Source organism: Talpa europaea (assembly GCF_964194135.1).
Source record: "Talpa europaea genome assembly, chromosome: 6".
Taxonomy (NCBI): Eukaryota; Metazoa; Chordata; class Mammalia; order Eulipotyphla; family Talpidae; genus Talpa; species Talpa europaea.
In genome coordinates this window covers 78,706,919-78,721,141 of record NC_140072.1, presented here as the reverse complement: position 1 = coordinate 78,721,141, position 14,223 = coordinate 78,706,919, and the positions used below count along the sequence as shown (strand labels likewise).

General features: G+C 33.1%; 1 protein-coding gene across 1 annotated transcript in view; it reads right to left on the bottom strand.

The window, feature by feature from the left end:
- The window catches only part of RB1 (RB transcriptional corepressor 1), a gene marked incomplete at both ends in the record, with an annotated part of 147,667 nt that overhangs the window by 51,949 nt on the left and 81,495 nt on the right, over positions 1 to 14,223 (bottom strand). The window lies entirely within an intron of this gene.

Genomic DNA, 14,223 nt, shown 5'->3' with positions numbered 1-14,223 from the left:
TTTATATTAAATGATTTACAAATATTAAAAGTTTCCTTTAAATATTTAATATTTTGACTTAACATCTGATATATTTCAATTTGAATGGAAATTACTAACCATCTCATTAAACTATAATAACAAGTGAGAAAGAATAATTTGAAAAAAATCAATGTGTTTTTCAAACTCTTTAAAGTTAAATGTAGTAGACTACAGAATAGTAACATATTAACAATGAGGAACCTGAGAAGTTATACTTATAGATAATATTAAGGATTTTGTCTTTGTAGGTAGTTCATAAAAAGCAGATGTTATCTAATTATACAATACAGTATATTTTAATCTATTTATTTGATAGAACAGCAATTTCAAAAATGCCACAAAAATTGAGCGGGAGGACATTAACAAAGTTGTTTTGATAAGTAAACTTTCAAAAATTAAAATATTACTAGAGTTACTTTTTAAAGGTATATTTATGTCACAATAAATTTTAAGTATTTTAGGTCAGAGAACACCACAGAGAGATTGCAAGCACAATAGTAGGTACTTATGAAATGAAATACACACCCTCCCCCACAAACTTTCTATTCCTTCTTTTGACCATTTAAAGTCAAATACTTAAATAGCTGAAAATATTATTTCATGTAGGCAAGATACTATTGTTTGTTAAAATAATGTATATGGTAGGAACATAGTTCCTTACATCAAAAAAGCAGCAAAACAGCAGTATCAAATAAATTTGTGCAACTACATTTTCATTTCACTAAACATAAAAATGGTATCCCTCCTGAGTTATAATTAAGATATGATAATACCAACTACAATAAAACTTGTCATTTTCTAAGATGTCTTTATTTTCAAATTCAAGCAGTTCTCCAAATTTAACTAAAAAACGTTTTTTTATTTGAAAAATAAATTCAGCATTCAACCTATCTGATTTTTATTTACATCCTACACTTTCAAGTGTCGAATATAATTTTGGAAAATACTTCTGAGATTTAAATTTGATTCTTGCTTTCACCCGGTCTGGGATTCAATGACTTCAGATAAATCATAGTCATTTACTAGGTAAGTAAACTCAATTTCAATAAAATCACAGTAGAAGATTTTTTTCAGGGAGTCATGGTTTTCTTTAAATAAATTTAAAGCAAAATTAGTTCTTAAAAAACCAGAAGTGAAAGAATTAAGTGTAGTCCTTTATGTCCCTAAAAAAGTAAACATGCTTTTAACTTACTCGAAGTACTTTTATTTCAAGCCACTCTAATATATTTAGCACTCTAAACACATACTTCTGAACTGAAAAGTAACTAATAGCTTCATGATGTGGAAGTAGGGGGCAGGGTATTTGTAGCAGATTTCTCAGATTTTTTCCTTGGCTTAAAGATCTGTCAGCAATATCTCAATGCATGGCTAAGACTTAAAATACAAGCAAAATAATCATCAGTTGTTATTTCTATGCTCATTGAAGTTGTTGCCTCTCAACAGATAAATGATTCAAAAGGTTTGTAACATTCTTCACAAAGTAACTCAACGATTACTAGTTTTCCCCTCTAAAAATTCAAATCCTGGGTAAATCTAACCTAAAAGGGCAGAAAGGTTAATAAAGTTACTTTCATTTATTAGTGGTACACTTTATGATAAATTATATATTTCTAGACTTTTCTCTTTTCTACTTTACCCAGAAAGCCTATAATAAAGCTGAGGATTTTTATTTTTATTATCTTTAAGTGACAGTACCATATCTTTCCTCCCAAATACTGTACCCACTGTTTTTAACATCTTTATAAAATAGTGGATAATTTACTCTTACTTAAAAGGAAGAAAAGATGAGAAAATTTTGAGGTATGGATAGCTTTCCAGTATCTAATGGATTGGCTCTGAACTTAGAAATGATCTTTTCTGAGGAAATACCAAACAAGTGTAGTTTAACAAAAGTATGTATGAAAATACATGCATTGTACATAACACACCTACAGGAAGTCTTTAAAGAAACTGAAAACACATTTATCAAGAAGTACTGACTTTACATTTCTATATTCAAAATGCTTAAAAAATATATTTATGTATTAATACAGATATTGGTATTTAATTACAAATATTGGCATCAGTTATTCAGTTGGGGATATAACAATAAAAAAACAAAACAAAAGCAAACTTCATTTCCTCAGCTGAGAAACACTTAATTCATGAATGGTACCTAGTTAAAGAATCTGTAGCAATTGTTTTTTGGTCCTGTAATTTTTGGATACCTGAACTGGTACCTGCTGTTTTAATATATGAAGTTACTATTGCATAGCAGAATTCCCAACACCCAACAACCCAAACATTTTTAGTTCCTGTATGTCAAACCAGTCCAGAATTCAAAGTGAGGGAAGATGTGACCCTTAGGTGCTCTTAGTTGTGAATGAATTTTGATATAGAAAATTCTATACACAGTGCTTAACACACTAAGGTAATCCTTCATTAAACTTTTTTTTTTTAAGCTCTTTTGATCAGGGCTGGGCATCAAATTATCCATTTATAATGTGACATTTTAGAAATAAATCCCAAACTTAAAGTACTAATGGACACATTAGCACTGACCAGTTTTTTAAATGACTGACAATTTTTAATTAGCAAAATTTTATAGATATCAACATAAACATACCCCTAAAATCACTAATTCTCAAATTTGTATTTTATCTCTTTACCTTTTTTTAACCTAATGTATACTATCCATTTCCTGATAATCGATTTTAAAAATGTACAAAGAATATCAACAAAACAGGGGAACAAAAAAAGATAGTAAGGGTACAAAGCTAATTCCTGGCAAACTTCTCAACCAAGCTTTTTCGCCTTCTCCCTCTCTGAAAAAGATTTATTCCTATAACTCCATAAATAGGGGATAGAATTACCTTTTCATCACACAGGGGCAAAACAAAATCCAAGATTCTGGACTCCAGAAGTAGAACTATTTCATGAATTTAACCACCAGTTTTCAAACTCAAAACTGTTTTACTCATATAGTTAAACCAATCACTTAATTTTTGAAAACCCTTAAAGTTTAAGTAAATATTAAGGTGAGAAGTAAATGTGCATTACATATTTACAGCCAAGTTATAGCTAATAGTCAAAGGGTTTATGTGTTGAATTCTATTACCTGCCTATCAAAATGCCTTCTGGTAAATTCACACTTTAAAACTGAAAAGAACCTGGAGGTCATCTGATACAATTTCCTCACCTCAGATTGAGGAGAGGACTCAATAATTAAAAGGCTAAGTAGGGCCTCCCCGGTGGCACAGAGGTTGAGGGCTGGGTTGCAAAGCTGCTTGCAGCCTCTGCAGTGCCGGTTTGATCCCCGGCCACCTGGTGAGGGTCCCACATGGCGTGCAGATCTCTCCTGCCACCCGCTGCTTCCCTCAGCAGTGTACTTCATCAGTCTGCCTGCTCTGACTCCGGTGAAGTCACTTCTGACTGTACCCAGTGCTTGTATAAATAAATAAATAAATCTTAAAAAAAAAAAAAGGCTAACTCATACAAGGTCAGACACCATTAAGGTAGAACCAAGATAGAAACCAGTTGTTTTTGTTTTTGTTTTTTGTCTTTTTGTTTTTAACTTATCTGTATCTTTAATACTGGCAAGAAGAATAGCATGTACAAAGGTCCTGTGGGGGAGAACATGGCATACTCAAAGAGTTAGAACAAAGTCAAAGAGGCTAGAGATGGAGGGCTAAGATCTTACATGTACTTCTAGGCCATAGTAAAGTCATGTTAAAATCTGAGGAGACATGGAATGTTCTGAAGGTGTTCCAGTAGAAACAAACAATTTGGTATTTAAAAAAATCCCTCTTATTATTAGATATGCATTTGTCTTCATCAAAAGGAGAAAAATAAGCAAAATAAGATCTATATTTATTCAAAGTAAATTTTAAAGAGCTGTTCTTATACCTTAGTTTGATTTTGTCCTTTATTAAAATGTCCCTTATTGGATTATGCTAAGTGAAATAAGTCAGACGGAGAAAGATAAACTCCACATAGTACCACTAACATGTGTAATATAAAGACCCAAACAAAGGGTTAAAGACAAACATTAAAACCAACCTTCGAAAGCTGACCATCGACATAAAGCATGGAAGGATAGGGGAGGACTAAGAATAGGATGGGGTGGGAGTTGGGGAGAAGCACACTGGACTATCGCAGAGGACTATGAGTGTTCTGGTGGTAGGACAGTACAGTGACCATACCTGAGGGGAGAGATCCCCTGGTGGTGGGACAGCTACAGTGACCATACCTGAGGGGAGAGATCCTATATTGTTAAAAAATTAATGAGGATATAAAATAATGGTACTTCATTAAAAAAATAACAACAAAGTAAAAAAAATAAAATGTCCCTTACTAAAATGCCCCTTATCTTTCTTAACATAATGGTGATGATATATGGGAAGAATATATTAATGTTGTTATTTGGCAAAATTAAGTGAATAGTGCTTGGGAAGAAATACATGGCTGGTGGGAATACAAAATGGTACAATCCTCATGGATGGGAATTTGGCAGTATCTAAAGCACACAACACACATAAGCACAATGCATGTACCCTTTGACCCAGCATGGTCACTTCTAGATATTTATCCTGAAGATGCACTTTCAGTAACGTAAATATGAACACACAAGGTGCAGCATTATTTGCAATTGTAAAAAACTGGATATTAGGGCCTCCATGGTGGCACAAGTGTTAAGACGCAACCTAGGAAGCAATCCTCAGCCACTGCAGCGTGAGTTTGATTTCCGTCCAGTCAGGGAACAGCCCACATGGCGCAGCAGACCTCTCCTGACTCGCCCGCTGCTCCCCTTAGCAGTGTACTTCGGTCAGTCTGGCTGTTCTGTTCTCCACCCTGTCTCTGGTGAATCCTCTCACGCCCCACACCTCTAGCCTGTACCTCAGCTCTTGTATGCATAAATAAACCTTTAAAAAAAAACAACTGGAAATTAACTAGATACCTACCCATAGAAGACTGGTGGGGAAAACTGTAATATATTTTATACACTATTACTGTGTAAGCTTTAATAATGAAAAAGATCTCTATGAACTGATAGGGAGTGATTTCCAGAAAGTATTGTTAAATGAAAAAAGCAAAGTATAAAAGAGCACATATAGTATAAATCCACAACTTTTGTTGTCAGAAAAAGGCAAAATAAATCATGTCTAATCTGCTTATTTTTACAAAAAGAAATAGGAAAGATATACCAAAAAATAAGGAAAAGGGGTGGGGAATGGCATATAAGGGATAATGAAGGTTGTGACACTTCTGAGTGTCAGACTTTGGGAATTCAGACTTTGGGAATTCAGACTTTGGGAAGCATATTAATGTACATCAGGAACCAGAAAATCTTTTCTTCAAGGGTCAGATGATAAATAATTTAGGCTTGCAGGCTATAAATCCTATTGCAACTTCTTAATCTGCAATACATTGTAAAAGCAGTAATAGACAATACATAAATGATTGAGTATGGCTGTGTTTATAAATTTATAAAAACAAGTGGTTTTTAAAGTAAAAACATTTTAATAAAATTTTGTTAAAATATTTATAAAAACAAGTTGGTTCCTTTTCTATGGAATCAAAAATCTGAAGCTCACAAGAATGAGAAAGGGGAATAAAACAACCCAGAGCTATATCTGTATTAGTGTCTGACACATAAAAGGCCCAATAGCTAAAAATAAATGAAGCAAAGTTCTTTTAAAAGGTGGACATGAATTCTAGTGAGGGTTTCATATAGACTAGTATTAACGCAAGTCATTTAACCTCTCTATATGACCTCTTTAACTAAGGATTTGGGGTTAGATAATATGGAAGGTCCATATCATGTTTCATATCCTATGCTTCCCATTCTACAACTATGATGTTCATCCATTCCTCATTCCTCCTCTTTTGTAGCCACTATCATCATTACCATGTTATTGAGACTACTTCAAATACTCCCTTGCTCAGACTATTTTTACTTTCTTCCCTTCAATCCATCCAGAAAGATCAACCAGATTCACCTGTTAAATCATCATTTTACTGTAGTCAATGTACAGTTTTAAAAGTTGTTAGACTCTTCATCCAAACAAGAGTCCTTCCCCTCCAGGTTGGTCTACTACTTGTCCTATGTTCAAAACTCTCACTACTTGGCTCTAGATATTTTGGCACATGGCACACTACTCACCCCTTCCCTAACCCTCACCCAACAAAGCTCAGTCTGCCCCTCTCCGTCAAAATCCTTTTCATCCTACAAGGCCCACTTAACCCCTAAATAAAATCTTCTTTGATAATGATTATCTATATCACTTACTAGTTATATTTTTACATGAGCTATGTCTTCTTTTCCTAACCAGACACCTAAAACTTAAAAGATTATTTTTGCACTTCTTTGTAGTGTCTATAGGGCCTAAGAAATGACTGAAATGGAGTAAAGATAGGAAGGAAAGGCTTACAGTTAAGAACAAATTAGCTACTATTTGCCTGCCAGACTGGACTAATTTTCAACTGTCAGTATCTATTATATAGTACCACTCTGAGTATCTATCAGAGGACCTAACAAATGCCCTATACTTACACACAAAAATGTAAAGAAATGATACAGGATTGCCTTTTGTTTCATCAAACCCATGACTTATTTAATTCTTCTTAAGTCTATGGAAAAAGGTAAACTTTTCTTTATCAATATACTGATACAAGAATTCAACTCTAATAGTTATCACTGTAACTCCTATTACTTGGTTATCACCTTGAAAATGTATCTGTTGAAAACCCCCATTTAGATGAGGCTATGCAAGTGCTTAAAGAAACCACTTTGTTCTTAAAGACATTTTTTTAGTGTGAAAAAACTTTAATAGGATTTGTGTACATGGAAAGAGAAGAAAGTATAATAGTTTCCCAATGAAATATACAAAGTTATCCACCCTCTTGTGGGTAAAAGCCTAGCCAACCTTAGGTTGGTCCAAAGTTAAAGATATTCTTTATAGAACCATCTGACTTCTCTATTGAAACTACTACTTATTTCCACCCCCCCAGCCTTTTTTTTTTTTAATTGAGGCAACATTGGTTTACAATGCCATGTGATTCAGAGGTACAAAATCTCACTTCTTCAGATGTATGTCACCATACCATACTCATCAGCAGGTACCATAGTTCACCATAGTGTAACAACTATTTTTCAGGTCTGCAACAACCTAGGATTTTTCTGTTTTCTTTCTGCACTACTGAGACAGTTTTACTCTTTCCCATGATTTCTCCTTCCTTGGATTTCTTTGTTTTCCAAAAGCATATTCTGTAATAATTTTATTTCAAAAAGAATAGTCAAGAACTAGTTTCTGAGGTATTGTATGTCTGAAATTTTTTCATACCCTCATGTTTTACAATGTCAGACATAAAAATTTAGATAACCAAATATCCAGTATTCCTAATGAGAACTACAATATTGATCTGGACCTTATTCTCCCTAAATAACATACTTTTTTTTCCTCTGCAAGTTTTAATAATTTTCTGATTACTTTCAGAATCCTAGCTATCCACCAACATGTATCCACATTCATTCATACTGCTTGATACTACAGACCCTTTCTATCTGAAGCCTCCTGGATTTCATTAGCTTTGGAAATTTTTCTTATTACTTTTAATGATTGTTTTCTGTCCTTTATTTTCTCTAGTCTTTCTTTTGGTGATAAATATTGAACTAAGCTACCCTAAAATTCCAAAATAAGTGAAATATTATCCAACAGCACAGTATATGTTTTATTTTCTTCTCATGCAGAATTACCTTTGCTATTTTTTTCTTCTTCTCAAGCCTATTATAGAAATCTGAATTTTTTTTTCAATTTCCATTCTGTTTCTTTTGTAGGCACCACAAGGAAATCATAGGTTTGTGTCATGGTTACACAAAGGTTGCAGTGGGGCCAGGCATGTCTTCATATAGTTTGAACACTACATAAAATACAGGGCTTCAGCATAAACTCTGCCTATCAAGTCTATACAGGCTATTCCAGAGGAGCAATTTTTTTCTTTAATCCCAGTAGTACAGAGGGAAGTACAGTTTCCTGATTCTGACAGGCTGCAGTATGAGGAGGAGACTGGTCCAATGGTTCTCAAAATGTAGTAGTCAGAACAGCAGCAACAGCATCATGGAAACATGTTAGAAATACAAACTCTTGGATCTTATCCCAGAAACTTTGGACTTGGGCCCAGCAATCTGTAATCTCTCTTTTAATAAGTCCACCAGGTGATTCCAATGCATGCTTAAGATTGAGTCTCACTGGCAGGTAGCACTTGAGAAAATTTTTGATTATTCTGAGCTTGGGGGCTGTCTCCCACTTCCACTAGAGTGCTTTTCAGAGTGTTTTCAGCAAAGTAGTTTTCTCTACTTTGTATCAATACTGTCTTCATTTACTTTTTATCCACAAAACTGAGTCAATTCCTCAATTCCCTCCATAGATTTTCCACTTTATAGCCTCAGTACTAATGGATTTCACCCCTGTGCTTAGCTTTTTTTCCTGTCATTTTTGTAGGGCTTGGGGGAGGGAAAGGAGATGGCCAGCTTATTGTTTGGAATCAGAAATACTGTCATTTTTAAAAGCATTTGCACCGTGTAAGTTACATTTGTGAAAGTTACACTACACTTAAACCCTTTTACTGCTACTAAAAAATACCACACAAAGGGGTTTTTTTTTCATGAAAACAAAGCAAATCCTATGAACAACATAGCTATCAATTTCGTTTTCTTTAAAAAAAATGGTAATTTTCCAATTATATAACCAGTTATTACTTGTCAGCTCATATTTTAACAGAGTATAAAAACTTTTTGATCGTTTTGTTGCAATTTCTTATTTTAAAATAAAGAACTTATTTAATAACATAGATGTAAAATATTCAGGCTATTCGGGGAAAGGGGATTTATGTATACTATTTAATCAAAAGCAGTTTATTTAAATAAAAATGATTATTACCTAAAACACAGTACTAAAATTTACACCTTTTGGGTTATATTTCATATATGGAATCTTTGTTGATGGCCAAAATAGCTAGTTTCAAAACTGTTGGGTAGAAATTGCTATATTTTGTGCGATGGTCTCATAAGGCTTCTTGAGACTAAAATACATGTAATTCAAGTTAATCTTAGCTACTTAAGAGAAAGAAAAAATATGGACATGAATTAAAAAATAGAAAAGGACATGTATAATAGCATGCCTACAAGAGATTATAGCGTTGTTCCTGGAGAAATAATTACAAATGGCAAGGATATGCTTGTACATTATCATGGCATTTTTACCCGTCTCCATCCATTCAGGTCATTTTTCTTCATTTGAAACTGAATGGTGGAAAAGTGTATTATCAGGAGGCCCTGCTCATAAGTGAGTTAGATTCTGATGTAAAAATACACAGAATTAAATGTCCAATATTGCAAAGTGTCCTATTACAAAGATAATGCAAAAGTTTATATTTTTGAGAATGCTTATATTTAAGTATTAAATTAGGAAATCCTCTGTTCATTTCTATTATTAGTAGTAAAGGAAAAATCATTTTACTTCACCTTTCTCATTTTAATGTTTAAAAGAAAAAATCAAAATGATAAAACTTTATAAGAAAATTATATTTAAGACAATTCAATTGTCTGTAAGTTTTTCATTTTACACATTAAGTAATGCTTAAAATAGTGAAAGGGTTAAGTACAGTGAAAAGATATTAATAAGAATATAAATCTTATTTTTTTATAAAGAAAGATAAAAATGAACCAGACAGTAAACGCCAAGAAGGAGTTTAATAAAAGATCATAAGACAGGTCTATGTTAGTCTTTAAAGAATTCTTAAAGAGTATGATAAAAATCTTAAAGAAAAATTGTTATAGTTAATGGAGGCAAGAAACACTTAAATGCAGCAAGAATAAGTTTTTTTTTTTAAAGAGATGAAACAAATATAGCTGTTTCCTCTTCTATATTTCCTTATCATGTTCTAAATCTAAGACTTACAGGAAAACACCAAAAATACTTTTGACATTTGGCTTTTTCTGACAAAGGTAGAAAATATTGAGAACCAATAAGTACATTAATAAAACTACACAAAATACACTAAGCTGTATTTTGAAACAAAGTTGTGACACTTCAGAGTTTTAAAAGCATACCATAAATATTTAGAAAACGTAGATGTTAAGGTAATTGAATTTAGATAATTTAAGAATACTTATCCCATAGTGGTACCAAAATTGTACTAATCTTATTAAGTGGTAATAACCTCTTATATTGTCAGAAACTCAGAAACATTAAAATGGCTACAAAATAAGGTACTTTTATTTTCTGTTTCTTGCACAAATAGATTCTGAAGGCTTCCTCACTATAACAATTAGACTAGAAATAACTACAAACTTAGAGACCAAAAATTCTAAGACTATATTCAAGTAATTTGCTAACAAAACAGAAGACCCTCTTGTACAGACTACTATTGCTTCCATTCCCATGTGTTAAGTACAGAGGATATTTCCAAGTTATTCTTCTCCAACTGCTTCTTGTTTGTACTTGAATGATGAACTAACATTGCCCTCAGGGTAATTACTGATAAGATTTATAACTAAAGCAAATAATGAATTCCAATTGCAGTGTAATAGTGAACACTATTTAACAATCCTAGTATTCAGTGACACTTTTTTCCCCCTTGAATCTCTTCCATTTTGAGAAGGGAAATGGTTGGGTGAGGGGGGTGGGGAGCGTCTCTGGAGATGAGAAAAGTTTTACATAATTAGAGCAAGCCAGGATAAACAGATCCAATATTATTTAACTGTTTTCTCAGTTCTTCGTTCTTAAGAAATCACTGTATCATGAAGGGAACTAAAAATAATTGAGATGTCTCTAAAATTTTACTATTCTCATAGATGTTCATTTGTTCCTCAGCAATTCTAAAAGGTATGCATTATCTTTATTTTATAAAGAAGAAACAGGGATGTAAAACAATGATACTTTTTTAAGTTAAAAAAGAAAGAAAGAAAAGCAAATACCATATGCATTCACTTAACTATAAAATCTAAAAAACAAAATCTGTATTCATAAATACAGAAAATAAATGTGGCTTCCCAAGGAAGGGGTTTGGGTGGGTGAAATGGGTAAAGGCGGTCAAGTACAAAAGTTAAGTCATGAATGCAATGTACAGTGTGGTGGCCATAGTTAATAGTACTGTATTATATAGTTGAAAGTTAAGAGAGTAGATCTTAAGAATTCTCATCACAAGAAAACTGTAACATATGTGTGGTGATGGTTCTTAACTAAGCTTATTGTAGTCACCATTTGTAATGCAAAATATTCAATAGTTTCAGTGTATACCTGCAGCAAATATAATGTGATGTTAGTTATCTCGAAAAAAATTATACTCAAAAAAAAAAAAAAAGAAAACCAGGCCTCCCCCGTGGTGCAGCGGGTTGAGCGCAGCACTGTGAAGCTGTCACTGTGAGGCAGCCTCTGAAGCGCTGGTTCAATTCCCGGCCGGCCAGGGGGAGAATCCCACATGGCGAGGCAGACCTGTCCTGTCTCGTCCGCTGCTCCCCTCAGCAGTGCTTTCAGTCTGTCTGCCTGTTCTGCTCAGGGAGAATCCCACATGGCGAGGCAGACTTTTCCTGTCTCGTCTGCTGCTCTCCTCAGCAATGCTTTCGGTCTGTCTGCCTGTTCTGCTCCCTGCTCTATCTTTGGTGAATCCTCTCACCCTCCCGCAACTCTGGACTGTACCCCAGCTCTTGTATAAATAAAAATAAATCTTTAAATTAAAAAAAAAGAAAAGAAAACCTGGGATACAGAAATACTGCTCAGAATCACACCAAAACAACTTACAAGATAGTCTACAAAATTAGGTTTTCCTACTCTGTGAAATAGGGGTAACAATGTTTACCTTCTATGAGGATTAAATGAGATCTGGTGACTACAGAGCCCAGGCTCCTTCTGCCACAGCACAGGGACACTCATAAAGAAAGATACAAACAGATAATACATGAATAAAGAAACTAATCACAACAGTGCATATGCCAAACAGCAGACTAATATTACACCTAGAGGCAACTTGGGGGTTAAGATCATAGTCTCTGGGACCAGAGAACCTGAGTTAAAATTTTGGCAATGCCATCAATTTAGTTTTATGGACAAAGTAAACATTCTCAGTTTCTTTATGCCTCAGTTTCTTCATCTGTGAAATGGTGATCATTACAGTTATCTATTTCACAGAATTGTATAAAATGAATGAGTTGATACATTTTAACACCTTTAATAGTACCTGTAATATATGCAAAAATATTATCTATAATGATTATTATACTGAAATGTCACACATAAGTGAGGATCACTTTGCTGTAGGTTTATATGATGACCTGAACGATTGCAAAGAAGTCAGTCAGTGATAAGTTTCTTACAAGCACTGCATCCTAAAGAAGTTTCTATGAGCTACTTAAGGGACATCATTAAGTTGCTGGATTTTTTTTTTAACATTCCTGAATTTCTTTAGTCACTTATGCCAATTTGTGAACAAGAGGAATATAGAGTATGGACAATGGAACTGGAGGAAGGGAGACATGAATAGACAAGTCATGAATACGTCTTTGCTATGAACTCTAGCAATTTCTCATGTGTGTCAGAGTATTCTAAAGATAAAAGGAAAGAAATGCACAGAGAAAAGAATAGGCTGAGGTTAAATCTTGGAGTTCAAGACGAGAAGGCATCTGAACAAAGGGTTAGACATGGAAAGGATTTTATGCTTAATAACATAAACAGATTTGAATGAAGAGCTCAGGCTTGCTTTATTTATTAAGCATTTAATACAGGAGAAGACTAGCATTAATTTATAACAGTTATTTCAGTTTCTTTTTTTGTTAGTTTTTTTACATATGAAGCACTACATAAAAATATTCAGCCTTAACAATTATGAAAAGAGTGTTATTTTATTAAACTGTACTTATATTCTTGGAACTTTTTGAGAAATCATCTATTCACATTTCAGTGGATAATTATTCATTTGAATTAAATTACTATCATTAATTGTGTGATTTTCTGCATATTTATACATTTTAATTCTCTCTAGATTACTTCACTAATAAGAAAAAGGTGACTGCCAAAAATTGCTTCTTTGACTTTCCCATCTTTATTTTTATATTTTTCTGTTCTTGTAGAAGACTTTAGGCATACCTGAAATCTTTTATTAAAAACTGAGGAAAAACTCAGTTCTAATATTTCAGTCTATGAAAACAGATCTAGCCTTTCATTTCACTTCATTTTTTATATATATTTTACATCATTGTTCATTTTTAAACAATGTTTGCAATTTCACTATTCTTATACCTCCCTTCAATCTCCTTAAAGTTTCCTCCAAAGCCCTAATTTCATCAAACTGAAATTATTATGGATTCTAAAAACATATTTTATTAAAATTTCATTTCTAAAAGTTGCACTATGAAACATATGCACACTAGTACTGTCTAAAATACAGTTTGCTCTTTTTGTGAAGCCTCCTTTTAATCTTTTCTCCTTAGGAATAAATTAGGTGAACAGTGATAATGAACTGCACAAATGCACAAAGGATCTGACCAATAAAAGGTGCTTTCTCCCTTTTCTATTATTAATTAGCTCCTAGGCAAAACACTTATCTTGTTGCAAAAGATAAACACATATATTTACAATGCTGTATCATAATTATATATATAATTTTTCAAGTAGAATAAAATTAATTATTTGTCCTCCTGCCTTTTATATTGAGCCATATGCTTGACTGCATGGTATAGTAACAATGAAAATAGTGTGAACAGCTTCTATGAATGGACATTAAAATCTGAAAAGCACTAAAGGAAAATAACTCATAACCTTTAAGAAAAGAACTTTGTCAATATAGTTGTGCACAAAAGAATAAAGGGCATTTACAACCGTGCATATTGATTTAATTAGCCTTAGAAAGTAAGTTAGAGATAGGAGGAGCTGTGGACTGGCAGAACTTGAAATAACAACTCTTAGGAAAGGGACTGGAAAGGTAGAAAAATTAAGATACAAGATAGGGAGAAAAATATTTCCCAGCAGCAAATGGTGAGTCTAGCCCACGAAAAATACAGTAATGTTCATGATGATATCCCTGCCTCAAAAAATTAAAAGTAAAATTACTTTATATACTCTGTTGAGCAAGACAAGAAAGCATTCAATTTTGAATTGTGAAGTCAAGTCTCCTATAGCTACTAATTAGCTGTGGGAGTTAAAAGAAAGAAACTGGGACAAAGTGCAA